The sequence below is a fragment of the Bombyx mori genome, chromosome 11 (genome assembly GCF_030269925.1).
Source record: "Bombyx mori chromosome 11, ASM3026992v2".
NCBI classification, from domain to species: Eukaryota; Metazoa; Arthropoda; class Insecta; order Lepidoptera; family Bombycidae; genus Bombyx; species Bombyx mori.
The window spans coordinates 15,998,363-16,017,453 of NC_085117.1; the positions used below are offsets into that span (position 1 = coordinate 15,998,363).

The window sequence follows — 19,091 nt, forward strand, 5'->3', positions numbered from 1 at the left end:
CCGTGATTTACGAGAGTATAACTCATCTAAAAATCCCTCATTTTATTTTAGCAGCAGTTGTTTTGGGTTAATTCTGCGTGCTCCGCTTTGGTTAATACGATTTGAAAGATAGATAGCTTCGTCGACGAACCTGTGAACCGATGACATTAATTGTTACGTTCGTCGAAAACGCGTCCAAAGCTTGAAAAGCCAATACAGTACCGTACTGCTCCGAAAATTAATTTGACATTTGAAATCGAATTTAGGACCCCTTTAGTGTTAATAATCTGTTATTAAATAACAAAAAAACAAAATGTATAAAATTTACCACACCCAATGTTAGACAAGTTGACACTAATATTACTGTAAGTGGAGAGACACTGGAGCTTGTGGATTCGACAGTTTTTCTTGGTATAACAGTTGATTCCAAGCTGCAGTGGGGTCCTCACATATGCAAGTTAGCGAGTAGGCTTAGTTCTGCAGCGTTTGCGGTAAAAAAAATACGAATGTATATTAATGAAGATACGGCACGCTTGGTTTATTTTAGTTATTTTCATAGTGTTATGTCCTATGGCATTTTGCTATGGGGCAATGCTGCCGATGTCGAAACGATTTTCATCCTGCAGAAGAGGGCTATTCGTGCTATTTATAATATGCACCCGAGGGAATCCTTGAGGGACAAGTTTAAGGAAATCAAAATTCTAACTTTAGCGTCCCAATACATTTTTGAAAATTTATTGTACGTGCGTAAAAACATTGAAGAATTCCCCAGAGTCTGCGATTTGCACAATGTGAACACTAGGAACAAACATAGGCTTGCGTTGCCGGCGGCTCGAATTAAGAAAATAAGCAACTCTTTTAGGGGGCTGGGTGTACAGCTTTTCAACAAGATCCCACTAAACGTTCAACTACTACCTGTTCATAGATTTAAGAAAACTGTTAAGGAACGTTTGTGCAACAAGGCATATTATAAAGTTAAGGATTATTTACTAGATGGCACTACGTGGGAATGAGGCGCTCGCTCCTGGCCTTTTCATTTTTCATTTTTCATTATTATTATTATTATTTTTAATTGTATTTTTTTGACTTGTTTTTTCTTTTATTGTGAATATTTCTATTTATTTAAAAAAAAGAAAATATTTGAGAAAAAACAAAAAAAAAAGCCCGCTGAGTTTGTTTCGCCGGTTCTTCTCAGGACTGTGGCTTTTTTTGGAACCGGTGGTAGAGTTAACATTGTTATTTGTATTTTGACATTCAACAAGTGTGTCATACTGACATCTAAGTTGAAATAAATGATTTTGAATTTGAATTTGAACTCTGCCGTTACGGGTTTGTACCTCTGCGATGTTGTTTTTTTGTTTGAGAATTCGAAATAGTTATAGAACGTTAATTTATAATAATAATATGTTGATAAATCAAGTTGTTAGAATAATATTATTTCTTTCAAATCAATATATTTCTTTCAGTGATCGATTTTTTCAAACTTAAACTAACCTTCGGAATGTCACGCTGCTACAGAGTATTGACACTTTGGTATTAGACCGCTTATATTATCTATGAAATCTAAATCATAGACAAAACGTAAGATAAGATAAAGTTATGTGGTTCAATTCGATATTATAATTCTAGTTCATAGTGTATTTTCAACGTTTTTAATTATACTTTCGTTACGTTGTTATTTCACCGTATTCATTCAAAAATATCTTGCTGCGACTTGCGATTCGTAACGGTATGGTACGAGATTGTGACATGTATCATATAGAAACCTCACGTCTTTCGAATTTGACCCGGATATGAAAATTACTTTTAGTTACAAGTCGATTGTTGCGAGTGAAAACCTTGAATGAAACGATTATTCGTTAATTATCATAAGACAGTTAGATACTGGTGCGCTGGAGCTCTGCATAGAACTCCCACTACGATATTCCGATGTCATGTAGACCTACGACGTGTATGTCTTCCTTCGAATATAAAATTATTTTACGATATGTGTCATATGCAGAGGTGGCTACTTTCTATCGGAGGTATCTCATCAGCCAATTAAAGCAAAAAAGTAGGTGTATACAGGTCAGGTGGTATAACAATTATACATAAAAGTATATAACGATTCGTGTCATTTGCATTCACGAAGTCATATATCTGTTCATGATAACTAGATTGACAAAAAAGTCCTTTGCTTAAATGCAGGAGTACATTTAAATTTTCTAAAATTATTAAGTAACATAGATATCAAAGTGTTTTTCGCTGTTAAAGACAGTAACGGGGCATCAATTTAGAGAAGTCAACGGGCTGTCCCTCGGCTCGTTTTTCTGCTGAAAACGCAAATCTCCGCAGTCTTTAATTGGAAAGGCGAAACTGCTCTAAAATGTTTTTTTTGCTGAAACTCGGTTTCCTTGACAAACGAAAATAATATCCGATTAATTGATTTCCGCGCTTCAATTGTATTGTTAGCTTTAATTAAGGCCTCTTTTTTATTCAAATAAAATGATGGTTGCTTAAAAGAAAATGAATGAGGTTGAGAATTTGCTCAACTCCAGTCGACGTCTTTGTGCTATTAAAAAAAAAACAAAGAAACATTTCATAAATATCAAAATACTGCTGCTTTGGTTATTAGATAAATAATTATATACACTTAATCCACAATTTACTAGCACGGTCTCGCTCTTAGGGGACGTGTAGGCGTCGTTGTGTGACATTCATATACGTAATTGACATTAAGTGGATAACTCAAGAGGTATGTATGTACGTTACGAACGAATTATATGTCAATTTATACACATATCATGAATGCATTAACTATAAATAATCCTGTGCTAGTACAAGAATAGTAAGTAATGATGTAATAAACATCAGTTCCACTATTAATCTCTATTAATATTCGTTTCGATTTATCGATTTTGATGTTACATGCGAATTATGAAATATCGATTATTCGTTGGATATCAGAAATTAAGTATTTTGAGATAGAATGCGTTAAGTATAAATAATTCTGTGCTAGTACAAGAATAGTAAGTAATGTTGTAATAAACATCAGTTCCACTATTAATCTCTATTAATATTCGTTTCGATTAATTGATTTTGATATTACATGCGAATTATGAAAAATCGATTATTCGTTGAATATCAAAAATTCAGTATTTTGAGATAGAATGCATTAAGTATAAATAATTCTGTGCTATTACAAGAATAGTAAGTAATGTTGTAATAAACATCAGTTCCACTATTAATCTCCATTAATATTCGTTTCGGTTAATCGATTTTGATATTAAATGCGAATTATGAAAAATCGATTATTCGTTGAATATCAGAAATTAAGTATTTTGAGATAGAATGCGTTAAGTATAAATAATTCTGTGCTAGTACAAGAATAGTAAGTAATGTTGTAATAAACATCAGTTCCAATATTAATCTCTATTAATATTCGTTTCGATTAATCGATTTTGATACAACATGCGAATGATAAAAAATCGATTATTCATTGAATATCAGAAATTAAGTATTTTGAGATTGACTCAAAATACTGAAGGTTCGGTATGCCATTCTCATCGTTATAAATTATTAGTTTGAGACGAATCCCAAACCTGTGTTTTAGTACTCAAGTACTCCATTTGAGAAACGAAATCCTTTCAGAAGAAAGAGAAAGAGTGATTTATGTTTCTCAATGCCGTAAGCAGTTCCTGGGTTGCTTTTTTAAGTACCACTATATCTATTATACGCATAGTAATGCCAACAATCAAATGTTAAAAAATAAACAACTCTATCATTAAAATGATAGATATGATAGAAATACTATTTAATATCAGCAGCACACGTAATCAATTGAAAATTGTTTGCAGTGTCAATGTAACACTTTTACTATGATGAACATCGTTTAAACAAACAAAAACAAAAAAAAAACAATAAAATTATAAGAAGCAATCAGTCTAAGTAATATCAAGAAGTCAATACACCGACTTAATTTTATAAAAAGGACAAAAAAAAGAACGCTTGTATATCCCAGCAACTGATAAAAACTGCTTGTTAAAACCCAATATATTAATGTCAGTCGATTTGACAAGTGCCCGACTCGGTCACTCTGCGTCGACCAAATTAATTAGTGTAATGGTTATGTACTTATCCTTCGATTAATTGTTCGCTGCTATTAATAATTGACGACGTTGTGTCCTTTCAAAGAAGCAGATAATATGGTGATCAGAGTTTTTTATGATATTGAGTTTTAATATTATATAATATACTATGTACTATTAATAATGGTACATAGCGTACATTTTTGAACATAAATGTTGTTACATTACTTATAATCTATGAAATTTACATTTTTTTTAAGGGATTTTATGACCTGGTAACTGAGACCTTAAAGTCATGTCTTATTTTAATTTATATTCATATTTTTTATGAAATATGATATTATGGAGTGAAATGAAATGAAGATGATTAATTTGAAAAATTAATCAACTGGGTGAAATTAAATGAAATGAAATGGGATGAAATATAATCTCAGTAAAATGGTGGTCACTTACTAAGATTTTTTCAGTGGACTTTTTGGAGGATCCCGAGAAGTTACGTCCAGCGGCTTGGTTTCATTTTCCCACATTTGTGCATTTTCACAGATATTAAACAGTTAATAAACCTCGATTATTACACATTTAAACCCGAAGAAACACTAAATAGATAAAATAAAACAAATCACACAACTTCACTCCTCGCGTTCCCGCCAAAAAGTCATGAAATTTACATTGTCTAAGTATAGACTATATGCACTCTATAAATTACCATTATTAATATTTCCTTAATTATAATAGCTGAACCAATGTTTATAATCTGCGGTGGCAGAACCGTTTTCTCGAACTTTTCGACATATAAAGTACAATAAACTAAAAAAGCATATAAATGGCTGATTATTTCTGTAAATGATTCCATTCCAAAAAATCTTTAAAAAACAATTTCTAATGACGGATTTGAGTTCATCTTCTAGTATTTAATAAAATAGTAATGGAGTATTTTATAATAGAATTTTCGTTTCAATTTAATTTATTACAGCTGCTTCAATTTCATAAGTCATGTGGCGGAATCTAGGTGCAGACTACAGTCACACACACAGTAGCGTTCACTACACACAGCATTATAGTCTGTGGTAGACACAGAAAGCGCGCCAAAACATAAACATCAAATTTTACTCTGAATATTTTAACTATAGGTAAATCTTGTGAATAATATTGTTATTTCACCTCAAATACAACTTTAAAAAATGTTGCCCTTTAGCTATGTATCGATAATTTTATTGCAGCAAGTGAATTATGACTTTATCGCGATTCTAACAAGAAAAATATTAGTGAAATTAAAAACACGTAGGTATATTGATTTAAATGTTATTTAAATATCAAAATGTGTCTCTGTCATCTGAACTAGTCTTTTTTTAAATTTAGTCTGGGACTAATTCTATTTTAATTACTTTTAAAAGTACTTTTATAATATGTTAGGAAATACAAAGAAAATAATAAAATCGAATCGTCTTAATTCCACTGTGATTTTTAATCGATTTGGTACTTCTTTAACGGTACCACCACCGGAACAAGGGTTCGACGAGTAAATTAACCCACAGACATAGCCCACTGAGTTTCTCGCCGGATCTTCTCAATGAGTCGCTTTTCCAATCCGGTGGTAGATTCTGCGAAGCACGGCTCTTGCTAGGGTTCGTGTTAGCAACGTCGTCAGGTTTGAGCCCCGTGAGCTCGCCTACTGGTTAAGGTTACGCTGAAATAGCCTCTCAAAGCTATCAGCTTAGGTAGGATAAAAAAAGGTACCACCAACTGTGTTGCCATTTTTTCCTACAAAATAATATATCCGTTACGATTAAAGACGTCAAACTTCTTAATACATTTGAAATTTCGAACTCATGTCTCAAGCGAACGGCAACATTCACAATGTATGTAGCTCCGGTAACCGCCGCTTCGGCCATTTAGACCTTTATTTAAAAAATAAAAAAATATGAAATTTATTTCCTATCTTTTTATATTGCTCTTGGAAGTAGGCGAGCACGGATCTACATGTTAATAATAGGTACCAAATATAGGTATAGGCTATCAAATTACCAGTAAATTTTAAAGCCTGTAATAAAGTTCTATTTAGAAATTGGTGAACACATTTCAGGTCACGTACGTAATTCTCAAACCTCAAGCTTGGAATGTTTAAAAGCATAAATTGTGATGAATGACCTTTTAGCACATAAAGTGTAATTAATCAAATGTTGTGACATACGGGGACGCGAGATTTTTAAACAATCAACATTTTCACGAATAAAATTAGGGGTTTTGCTTACGGAATTTGACTGTAAAAGTGACAGAATTGGTTTTACCGTTAGAGACCATCGAAGCGTGATAACGTATGAAATACTCTATGTTCATAATTAATATAAGAAGCGCTTATTTCAAAATGTCTCTAATCATTGTTTTTGTTAACCATGTAACTTAAGTTAGATATTAGTTAATTTTATTACTAATTCTTTATAGTAAATGAATTAGTTATTGGGTAATCTAGGTATTGGGGCGTAAACTTGCTCTGCCCTTAATAGGACTAATAATAACTACGACTGGAGTCTAAAACTTCTACTTACTACTTGTACTAGTAGATATCTTTGATGCTGCAATTTTTCGTTTATTTTTGTGACTTTTTTCCTACCTATGCTGATAGCCTTGAGAGGCTATTTCAGCTTCGCCCTAACATGTAGGTTAGCTCACGGGGCTCAAACCTGACGACGTTGCTAACATGAACCCTAGCAAGAGCCGTGCTTCACAGAATCTACCACCAGATCGGAAACGCGACCCGTGTGTCTGTGGGTGTTTGTGACATTTAAATACAATCTCATGCTTGTGTGCAGAACTGTGACGTCATTGTTCTGTGGAATAGGAGTCGACATGAGTGTTATTGATATTTCACAGTTTCACCGTAGAATGAACTTCACGCAACTTTTAGTTTCTAAATCTAAGCAATAATAAAAAAAAATGCTTAATTGAGTACGTGACACTGAAGCCACGTTTGATGTTGATCAGTCATTAAACTTAGAGCGTTATTTGAATATTTTTGAGCGAATCAACGGCCCTCCCAACAACTCGCATCTGAATGCGGAAACTCATAGCGTGCGGAGATACTCATATTAAATGCATAAACGATGCGAACCGACTCCCTAAGCAGTTGATTTAAAATTATAATTCAAGCCGAGTCGGGCTTCGGTGTTATTTCAGGAAATGCCTACTAGTATTTTAAAATATATTAATGGGACCTTAATATCGTGCGGCAACGAAAGAAATGGTGCATTATTGGATATAAAAATTTATTAGACTACCGTTTACGGAATCATATTTGCGTTCTGCCCCCGTAACTAAAATGATTACGTTAAATACATAATAAAATTATGTAAAATTGTAGTATAAACGTTTTTATTATTACAATAGCCCCATCACAATATAAGCTGTACTTCTGATGCTTGTATATCGTTTGATGGTTATTGTAAATGATTATACTGATCCATATCGGTTATACTTTAAGATATCGTTTTTAGTAGGATTTTTTTATTTTTTATAGTTTAGATCGGTGGACGATCTCACAGCCCACCTGGTGTTAAGTGGTTACTGCAGCCCTTAGACACCTACAACGTAAATACGCCACCCACCTTGAGATAACGGTAGGCAGCGGCTTGGCTCTGCCCCTGGCATTGCTGAAGTCCATGGGCGACGGTAACCACTCACCATCAGGTGGGCCGTATGCTCGTCTGCCTACAAGGGCAATAAAAAAAAAAGATAAGTTCTAAGGTCTCAGTATAGTTACAAAGGCTGCCCACCCTTCAAACCGAAACGCATTACTGCTTCACGGCAGAAATAGGCAGGGCGGTGGTACCTACTCGTGCGGACTCACAAAAGGTCCTACCACCAGTGAAAAAGGATACATACATATATCACTTTTTGGCTATAGTAGACCGGCTTATCGCATTGATGTGTTCCTACGATACAGATAGCAATGCAATGCAGTGTTTTCTAATATTTATAACGTTCTATTAAAGGAATTCCAGACAGTCCGGTCATCGCAATGAGAGTAGTATTCTGTACAATATCACCAGAAAATGTATATCTCGGCAGCTGGATAGAGGCACGCTGTCACTGATAACAATAGTGGTTGAAACTGCTACTGCTTTAGCGACATTTATTACTTTAAAACTATGAAACTATAACAATAGTGACAATAAATAACTTTCAAAATATAAGCCATCATATGTCCTGTACATCTGTGATCATATAAAGTTAGTTAGGTAATAAAAAAATTTTTAAAGTAAAAATATCTTGATTTCTACAAAACAAAGTGCGAAAGATTCGGATATCATTGAAACTCAAGGAAAGTTAACTTTGATTGCATTTCATAGACAGACCCTCGAACCCAATACTGTATGATGAATCTAGTATGACCCCTCGATATCCCTAGAATAGGTAGGAAAAGAAAAAGGGCCCACCTATTGTGAAGTAGGCACCAGAACCCATAAACATTATATTTGATATCGTAATGATATAACCCAGAGTTGGTATTAAGTTAGGCTCTAGTAAGTATACTGCATTATTAATGCTGATAAATTTATTGCACATTAATCTTAATTAATATTAGTATTAAAGTCTTTAAGTATTTTAATACAACTAACAGGTTCTCCATAGTTCAGCGCTGCCTGGAAATTAAAACGGAAAAGCTCCGCTTCTACATATAAATACAAATTATTTTCACTAAAGAAAAGAGAATAGATCTTGAAACTGATCAGAGTCAAACTTTCGGGCTCCGTCGACAAATTAGACGGCTTTCGTCTAATTTATAAAGGTTCTCTTGGCCCGGTTCTCGGAACAAATTCTAGGCGTGTTAGCAGAACGGTATTGTTTGTAAAACATTGACTGTCTTAAAAGTTTTGGTAATACGGTTGAATTAAAATAACAATTTGATCTTATTGAAATCATAAGAAAAGTCTTGACTTGTTGAAAACTGGATCTTGGCGTGGAAATAAAAAAAAAAAACTATAGGCATAATAAGGATTAATAATAAATACGTACGAAATTTTTTTTTGCTCAAAGATCAAATTCCATACCTAGTTTAAACATATTCACTTATATTTACTATTTATAATTTATTCTGTTAATTTATAAATGATGAAAGGCGATTGCATTCAGCAGAGATATGAATGTTGCGATGGATGTGTGGAGTAACGAGAATGGATAGAATAAGGCATGAATATGTTAGAGGAAGTCTGAATGTGGCACCTGTGACAGAGAAGCTGAGAAGTGCGCGTTTGGGATGGTATGGTCAAGTGATGAGATGAAATGAAAATGAGTTTGGTAAGAGAGTGCTAACTATGAACGTGGAAGGATATAGAGGGAGAGGTAGACCTAAGAAGAAATGGATGGATTGCGTTAAAGATGATATGTCTAAGAGGGGAGTGAGCGAAGATCATTATTTTTGTGGTTTTTTTTTTTTTTTTTTTATTGCTTAGATGGGTGGACGAGCTCACAGCCCACCTGGTGTTAAGTGGTTACTGGAGCCCATAGACATCTACAACGTAAATGCGCCACCCACCTTGAGATACAAGTTCTAAGGTCTCAGTATAGTGACAACGGCTACCCCACCCTTCGAACCGAAACGCATTACTGCTTCACGGCGGAAATAAGCGGGGTGGTGGTACCTACCCGTGCGGACTCCCAAGAGGTCCTACCACCAGTGATTACGCAAATTATAATTTTGCGGGTTTGATTTTTATTACACGATGTTATTCCTTCACCGTGGAAGTCAATCGTGAACATTTGTTGAGTACGTATTTCATTAGAAAAATTGGTACCCGCCTGCGGGATTCGAACACCGGTGCATCGCTACACACGAATGCACCGGACGTCTTATCCTTTAGGCCACGACGACTTTTACACAGTCGACCGGTTACCGTCCTCGCCGAACCCGTTGTTTCCGACAAAGGGTTCGACGAGTAAATTAATTTAACCCATAGACACAGCCCGCTGAATTTTTCGCCGGATCTTCTCAGTGGGTCGCGTTTCCGATCCGGTGGTAGATTCTGCGAAGCACTGCTCTTGCTAGGGCCAGTGTTAGCAACACTCCCTGTTTGAGCTCCGTGAGCTCACCTACACGTCTAGGAGAAGCTGAAATAGCCTCTCAAGGCTATCAGCATAGGTAGGAAAAAGAAAAAAAAAGCAGTCAACAGAGTCAAGGCACGAGCTCAGATGTTGTAATGACACTGGTGCGTAATTTCAAGGAGGAAAAGTGTAAACAAAATAAAGATTTTAAATCGGTGTATCTACTAGAGAGCTATAAAAATACTTACAGCAAAGTTCTGTTCCGAAACGTACAGAAGAAAATCTAATTATTTCGAAGAAATTGAGTGACGTGATGTTATTCAAACTTCTCAACGTACCCGCGATCAGTAGTAAAATAGAATGAGATAATGAAAATAAAATTAATTTAGCCCCGAGAGTCTGTCTATTCAGACTTCACCGGTGATGCAGGCAAGTTCATTGTGCTCAGACAGATATTTTTCTAAGATCAATCAATCAAGCAAGCAAGATGCAAGAGCAGTGCTTCGCTGGATGTATCACCAACATTGAAATCGCGACATACTGAGCAGAAAAACTCAGAGTCGTATCTGTTAGTATGGGTATTGTGGACACTTGTACCGTTTTTTTTTAAATTACTGGTCGCACCGGGCTATATTATTATTACTTTAAATAACATGGCCGCGGTAAATCAGATATACATCATTCATATCAACTTGCGATGTATCAGAAATAACATTTACTAACATGAAAGCGAGTCAGACTTCACACAAGCGTAAGTGAAAGGGCTTTTATCCCGACCGTGGCCGGCGGCTATTTGTCCCGTCCGAGATAAGCTTTGATACTGCGGCTATTGTCAATGGATTTCACGAGAAATATTCATTTCACTAAAACGTACCGCCGAATTTAGAATGTTGTATTCCATGTGCGTACCTACTTACAAGGTTAGGGTCAGATATAGAGAGAGAGTGAACAGGAGTCATTTATTTTATATCTAGAAAATAAGTAATGCAGTTGTTGATCGAAATGTTTATATCCAAGATTGTTTTGTAAAGGTCAAACATTGGCTTTCTATTCTTTTTTTAGGCATTATTTGAATACCACCGAAAGACGTCTCATTTTCATTTCTTATTAAATGTCAAAAGTTATTCGCACTTTAGATAGTTTGTTCATTTCTTTTCATAATATATGTTGGAATATCAGTCATAAATGTTTATAAAATGTTTCTTTGATTAGGTTCTTGCATCAAAAACATTATTTTATTTTTGTAAAAAAATAATACAATGTTAAGCCAGATGCTCTAAAATGTCATGTGTTTTATATATAGTTTAATGAGAAAAAAACGCATTAGTAGCAAGTGGAAGTAAAAATTAAATTTTTTTTTTCCCTTACTGATCCTGGTTAGGATATTAGGCCAAAGTAGTAAAATTATTATTTCATATCGAGTCCCCATGACCACGGACCCTCATTATCGTTCCTTGATACGTGTGCAAATGTTCAACCTTTTGAACTTGCTAAAATTACGATTAAATTAAATCAAATTTTAAGTTATGTTTACGTTTTCATTATTTAGAGCATAACCAATGAAATTGTGTTAAAAAATAAGCCATTTTTTTGGAACGTAACTTAATTTCTTGAGTTCCTTCTGAAATATTTATTGTGTTTAATCTAATGTCATTTGACACGACCGCAAAATATAATAATATTAATGACCGTCATTCTCCTGACTTCACACAGCCGTAAAGTATTTAAAATCATAAATATAATGGAGTGTTTTCATAACTGCGTATTTTACGAGCGGTGAAAAGTAAACAGCATTGTATAGAGTCAACAAGGAGATATATTTATCTGATTTATTGTTAGTATTGCGGACCAACTGTGGGTCGTACGATTTACGATGGCGAACACCGTTCACAGAAGGTTCGTTTTGATTTAAATATTTTTTTAAACGTGGCGTAATTGAATCTTTGATGTATCTTTGATGTTGTCGTTTCATTGTTGTAGATGGCTACAGCTGGCTTTACTGAAATATATAGTCATCATAAAGAGAAAAAAGGGGTTAAACTCAATAATAGTATTGTAAATCAAGTTATTACAGATAATATGAATGCTTCAAGGGAGATATAGTTGTTACGTTAGAGCACAACCACCAGTATTTTATTAAATATCTCATAATCTGTGTACTGTGGTGAACTGTGTTTTAACAAAAACACGAACAGAATCTAATAGTACAAAAACTGAATTTGATCTTTCTGACACATTTTCGACAAAACCCAACTTGTAATTGAAACATAAATCCTTCTGTATTTTATGTGCTGTGTCCCATTTTACGATACAGGTGCTAAACACGCTTTTTGCTCTCTCGGTTGAAATTGATAACGCACGACCGGCCACGAGGCGGGAAATTGAGGAGAAGCCATTATATTTTTTCTTTTTTTTTTTCCTTTAATGCTCTATTGGGAAAGCTTTGGATCTTTTAAACAGATTGCAACTTAAAAGTGAATAATGCCCAGTAATTTTCCGTGACTTTCGTATGATTTTGTTTTGTGAAATAATAATATGTACATATGTACGAATATATGTAGTTTACTTTATTGCGGTGTGGTTTTTTGTACTAATAATGGTTTGTAAACAAAGGTCGTGCAACGTCCATGTTTTTTGGCACCGACCTCTGGATCGTCTTCCATCCACTTTACCCGTCACTATGAGTCTCTCCAGGTTGTCAGAGGGTTTTCTTGCTATATGACCAAAATACTGGAGCATTCTATATAAACCTCAGCCACCCGCCGGCGCACTCTCGAGGCCCTGGTGCTCGTGCTGGAGACATGGTCAGATTGGCGACACGGCGTGCTCTTCTTCCGCCTTACGCAGGTCCTCTCGGGGCATGGCTGCTTCGGGAGGTACCTGTGGAGGGTTTGCAGGAGAGAGCCACATCCGGGTTGTCACCAGTGCGGGCATCCGGATGATGACGCTCAGCACGCACTCGAAGCGTGCCCGCGTTGGGAGCACCCGCGGCGAGATCTCATCGCGGTGCTGGGGAGGGACCTCTCCTTGCAGGCTGTCATTGCCCGCATGCTAGAGGACGAGAGTTCGTGGGAGGCCATGGCCAGATTTTGCGACCTGGTCATGGCATTCCGCGAGGCTGAGGAGCGCGAAAGGGAGTGGAATCCCTCTTCGGCTCTTCAGCGAAGAAGGCGGGGTGGGCGACGCGGGCACGATGTTCCCGTTAATCTCCCGTAGGGACTGTTGGGTACTAGGTGCGGGGGCGCCCGGTGCTCTGCTGTCGGTTCCGTGGTGAGGCGGCGCAAGGTGGTTCCTATGTGCCACTCACGGTATCTCCCGAGACGACGTCCTGCGGGATCTTCCCGGGGATTGGATCCCGTCCTATTGTCAGGACGGGTACCGGCGACGGCGAGCCTGCGGCGCGCATTGTGCGGTACCGTAGGTTTCGTGGAGTCGGAGTGGTGGAGCTCGATGGGGTTTAGTCGGTAGTCGGTTTTGCGAGGTGGGTCCTGCGTGGTAGACGCCGCGCAGCGCCTCGCGCGCCTTTCTCAAGGCGTAGTCTCCTGGTAGGAATTGGACGAAGAGGAGGACTTTGGTCTTCCTCTTCTACCTCTTCTTCTCTGGAGGCGCCGGAGTCCGACATAACCCGGTCTATTATCCCTCTCGACCGGGTATGCGTAAATGGATTCCCCAGCGATAAAAAAAAAAAGAGGCATATGATGGATAGGCTCTGGTCGACTTTTAGTTCGTTGAGGATGGAAACGTTCGTCCAGAAAGCCGTCCAAGGGATGCGCAACATGCGCCGCCAGCGCCACATCTCAAACGTGTCTATGCGTCGTCTGTCAGACTCTTTGAAGGTCCAGGTCTCAGCGCCATAGGAAAAGATTAGGAAAACGAGCACCTCAATAATTTGCACTTTCGTCTTCTTGAGTATGTTCCGATCTCTCCATATTTTGTTTAGCTGGCTCATAGCGGACGTAGCTCCGATACGTCGCAATAAAAATAGATAACCATTGAAAAATATTTAACTGTTTATGGGATTTTATAAAAACATAATATCCGAGCCCTACACTCCTGTGCCCGTTTAGAACTATTAAAATTATTCGTGTATAGTGGGAAATTATAATACAAAACACTGATCACTAAAAAAATTAATTGTAAAATTAGTCAAACGCAGTTTTTATTAGCAAAAAGCAAACACAGAAACAGAGTGTAAAGGCCGTATCGCATTGAATAAATAATTTGATTTGATTAAGGCCGAAGCAGTGAATGTCCTTCCGAAACATCAAAGATGTCAAGGAAATTCGGCCACGCCATTTATCTGAAGACGCGTCGGAAAGAGGGTGGGCTGCCAATTATGCTACCTAAAATTCTTTGATTTATTTTTTCATATTATATTAAATGTGTAGGAATTTAATTTGTTTAAATGTTTGTTGCCGCTGCCGGACTTCGCTGTAATTATAGATAAATACATTGTAAGCGATAACTTTCTAACCGGCGCCATCTAGGCGGGCTCCGGATAGCCTGCCGACAGAGAGGGCTGGTGGTCGTGGCGCCGACGACCGCTGGTCCGGCGTCCCGAGGGGGAGGGTGATGGGAGAGATGTGCTCCGCACTAAACGCTTCGCTTTCCCCCCTTTGCCTTTTCATGGGTTCTGTCTCATGCGAGGTTCGGACGCGGGTTGTTGAGCGACAGGAGGTTTTAGTCAGTTCGATTCCGACATGCCCCGCCCTTCATCCCCAGGGGAGGGTGGAAGTCCGGCGATTTCCACCTGAAAAAAAGAAAAAAAAAGCGATAACTTTTCGGAATTAGTCTAGAAACTCTTAAATGACAAACTCTGACAGGCCATTAATCAAAAGATACAAATGTATACGATGACTCTGGGCTTGTGGAGCCTACTTCCTAATCTTCCTTCATTTCTCTACTAGTTTTCTTGTCTAACCTTTCCTGTATTTAGTATTGTTGGTGAGACACTAGTTCTTCGAGGTTGTATCGGGGTTCTACTGCGAAAAATTCTTGTTGAAGTAAATAGTTAGGACATTTTAAATAAAATAAAAATATTTATTTCTATAATTTTTACGAAGCCAACAGGTTTAAAACATAATTACTTACATTGTCAAACAGATTTAAAAGAAAAGAACTAATATTAAATTACAGACACTAAGGGAGTATGCAACCAAGATTTTACTAAACTACACATATATTATAAACTATAGTTTTCACTCATAAATATATTATATAATTTAATTTACATATGAGTCAGGTATTGGCTGCAGTTGAATGTTGCTCTGAGGTTCAGTTGTGCAATCCTTAGTGACCATGCTATCTTTCCCTTTTGCCCTCTCCGACTTTTACATTGGGGTATCTAATACTTGGTTTTCTAGGTGCTCTAATAGTGGCCTTAGACCCATTGACGTCCTTCTTTCTTATGAAAAATTACCAATACCCACAATTTCTTGGTAATGTCCAGTCGAACGGAAAGTTTGACTTGATAATAATGAATAGTAACAGTTCGCAAAAATTATGTTGTGCTCTATTTTGTTAAAATTCTAATGATTTTTTATTCATAACTAGCTGACCCGGCAGACTTTGCAGAGCCTCAATCAATAAATAAAAGACCTAAACTTTGGTATAAAATAAACTTAAAACAAACAAAAGGAATCCGTCCGACGGGGGATACATCAGAGGAGAAGCAAAGTTGTTATTTTTATTTAATTCCGAGCATTTTCATATTTGCCTTTTAAACCCTCTCTGGACTTCCACAAATAATTAAGACCAAAATTAGCCAAATCGGTCCAGCCGTTCTCGAGTTTTAGCGAGACTAACGAACAGCAATTCATTTTTATACTCGTATATATATAGATAATCCTTTGAAGTATTTATATGACTCTGCTTCGACTGGAAAGTAGAAATATATGCCTATAGTAATATTAGCCCCTCGTATCCATAAACAACCGACAAATTCCCAAAAATAGCGAGTCATAACTTTTAAAAACTTCAAGTTAATAAGTTTAAATTGGACCGTTCAATTTGCAATAAATTTCGTGTGCTATAGATGTAAGATGGCTATTTCGCCATGGTGGCGAACAATGTCCCATGCTTACATTTAATTTACTTTCAGAGTTTGCTCAGGGCTTGAATGGTGCTAAATTTTTTAAAGAAGCGCGATAATGTTAATACATAATTTATTTTTAATATCCATTTTAATGAGACAATAACACATTTTTTGTGCAAAAAATTAATGGGATTTTATATTGCGCTGGAAAATGTTTGCCGAGGTGCCAAGTACATTTTATGTTCGAGCTTCGTTTTTATTTTCAGACTCTCTGTAATTTAATATCTATCCATTTCTGAATCATACAATTTAAAAAAAACTTTAAACATGGAAATTAATGTATATGCTACAATTAGATATTAAATTTCTTTTAAATAGTACGAATGCTTGCGTTTTAGCGCGCTTTAGCGGTAGGCAGCGGCTTGGCTCTGTCCCTGGCATTGCTGAAGTCCATGAGCGACGGTAACCACTCACCATCAGGTGGGCCGTATGCTCGTCTGCCTACAAGGACAATAAAAAAAAAAGAATGCATGACGCTATCTTTTGGTTTAAGTGTTTTGTATGCGGTGTTTCTAAAAAGAGCAGCGTGTGATTGTGTGAACAAGTTTCTTCCCAGATCGCCTTTTTAACTATTCGACAATTCTCCGCTTACAGAGACTATCACAATAGGCAATGTGGTTGGCGATTAGGTATACAGTTTGCTTTTGAATTAAAGAATTAATATTTTTTTTATTTCACACCGCTGTTATATACGCAGTAATTTTTATAATGTCACAGTTTTTAACATAGCGGTCTTAAATAGCCGTGTAACCTTTTGTAAGATTTATGACTGGGCGTCGTTACACTCAGAAAATATCACAGACGCCTTAAGTATATTCGTTTTTTTTTCTTCTGTTTTTGCTTCACTTAGAGTAAATAACAATTTCTATGAATACTTGCTTACTTTACATCTTATTTGCTAGTATTTCTATAAAGAAGTAATGTGTATGTTACATTTGGATATTTAAAATATTACCTTTTTTATTTGGCGGTTAGTGCTATCGTAATATACTACGGAGTTTGACAATAATTACCGACCAGGCTCTGTGTGAAGGATGCTTCGTGTTGTGAGTCTGGTTGTACTTCGTTCTTGTCTCTTATGTAAGGTAATGTAAGGCTTTAACTGGTGATAGGACCTCATATGAGTCCGCACGGGTAGGTACCACCACCCCGCCTATTTCTGCCGTGAAGCAGTAATGCGTTTCGGCTTGAAGGGTGGAGCAGCCGCTGTAACTATACCGCGACCTTAGAACTTATATCTCAAGGCGGGTGGCGCATTTACGTTGTAGATGTCTATGGGCTCCAGGGCTGTGAGCTCGTCCACCCATCTAAGCAATAAAAAAAAAGTGTAATTTTCCGGCACTGATAACACTCGAGAAAAAGAATTCTCTTTAGTTTGGGTTTAAATTGATACTCTGAATTTTTTTATTAGAATACATTGCGACCTTGGCTTAATTTCAATTTCGAATTGAGAAAATCTTACAACTGTTCGATTTGAATATAGACATAATGTGGATAGAAGAATACAATATGAGACAATTATATTTTAGCAGCACATACACTAAGAATTTTAAATAAAATACACTTCAATAGAGAATCACTACTACAATAGATGAATCATAATTTATTTGGTTTCCATAGTTCACGTTACGTGGAAAGCTAACATTGTTTCCGAAGAACAATGGGCTGGTGTTCTGTAATAGACTTGAATTGGATGTTTGTGCTCCTTAGAACTTTGTTAAGTGAAATTTAATATCGCCATTTTGTTTGGATGTCGATCGAATTTCAGTCCAAGCCGTTTCTGTGTATCAAATCGAAATCTTAAAAATAGTTTTAGGAATACTTAATACGACGTTCTTTATTGTTTAGTGATCTAGTTCGTTTTTGAAACCGTCTTATAAATTAGTCGACTATTATCAAAGCCGGCAATCTGACTTTTGGACAATTATTGGTAAATCAGAAAAACGAATTATTGACTTAGTATTCCATTGGCAGTCACAAAACTCTTCGGAACGACATCTTACCCCTTGGCCACAGCCGAGAGCGGTGCGAATTGCGGTGCGTCGTGAGGCGCGGCAAGCGGGAGCGGCGAAAACAAATTATGGTAGACAACCTATGAAGTATGCCACAGCTACTGGCGGTGCGTTTTGCGGTGCGTTGCGAGGCGCGGTGAGAGGCGCGTGACATCTGGCGGCGACGAGCTGCACGATCTGCGAGTGAAACAAATGTACTAGACAATATGGAGGCGGCCACAGTTCAGAGCGGCGCGCGCGGCGGTGTCGGTGGACGCATTGAGGCATCGCGCGACCGAAACAAATCATTTTGTTTTTACCGCGCGTTGAGCTAATAAAATATAATGGATGTGGAACAATTCATTAGTGAAATACTGAGTAGACCAGAAATATGGATGTCAAAACATCCAGATCTAAAATATAGGCATGTTATAAAAAAATGTGGGACGAAAGAAAACAACAATTTTCTGGTACTAATGGTTTCCTAGATACTCTTGGATAGGATTATTGAAATAAAATTTGAAATTTGAATTCATTTCGTATTCTAGATGCTTGAACCGTTGCTCGATTATTCCGTCTTGATCTGCGTACGCTATTGTGAATATTGGAGTCTCCAAACTGGGAAACAAACTGTTGAAAATCTGCATCTCTGTCTCCATCACTTTCTTTTAAGGCACGAAACCTTTATAATCAATGTCGCGTGCTTTTCGTAAAAATACGAAAGTTATTAGTTAGAATACCAAATGCGTACTGAATTGTGACACTTGCCCGGGATAATGTTTTGTCGAAAATTATTTGTTCCGCATTTAAACCACCCGGTGGATATGGGCGCATCAAATAATTTTTAAGAGGATAGGCTTTATCAGCAATTAACACGTATGGTAAATTGAGATTTGAACCTGGTAATCTCTGTGAAGGTTG

The 19,091-nt window shown here is 36.8% G+C and overlaps 2 long non-coding RNA genes across 5 annotated transcripts in view; both read left to right on the forward strand.

Annotated features, from left to right (window-relative positions):
- The window catches only part of LOC101742035 (tyrosine-protein phosphatase Lar), a 448,057-nt gene that overhangs the window by 54,871 nt on the left and 374,095 nt on the right, over positions 1-19,091 (forward strand). The window lies entirely within an intron of this gene.
- LOC134199738 (uncharacterized) lies at positions 4,991-8,308 on the forward strand. The gene is made up of 2 exons (XR_009974356.1): positions 4,991-5,327; positions 8,036-8,308. It is a non-coding gene; the product is annotated as an uncharacterized LOC134199738 (long non-coding RNA).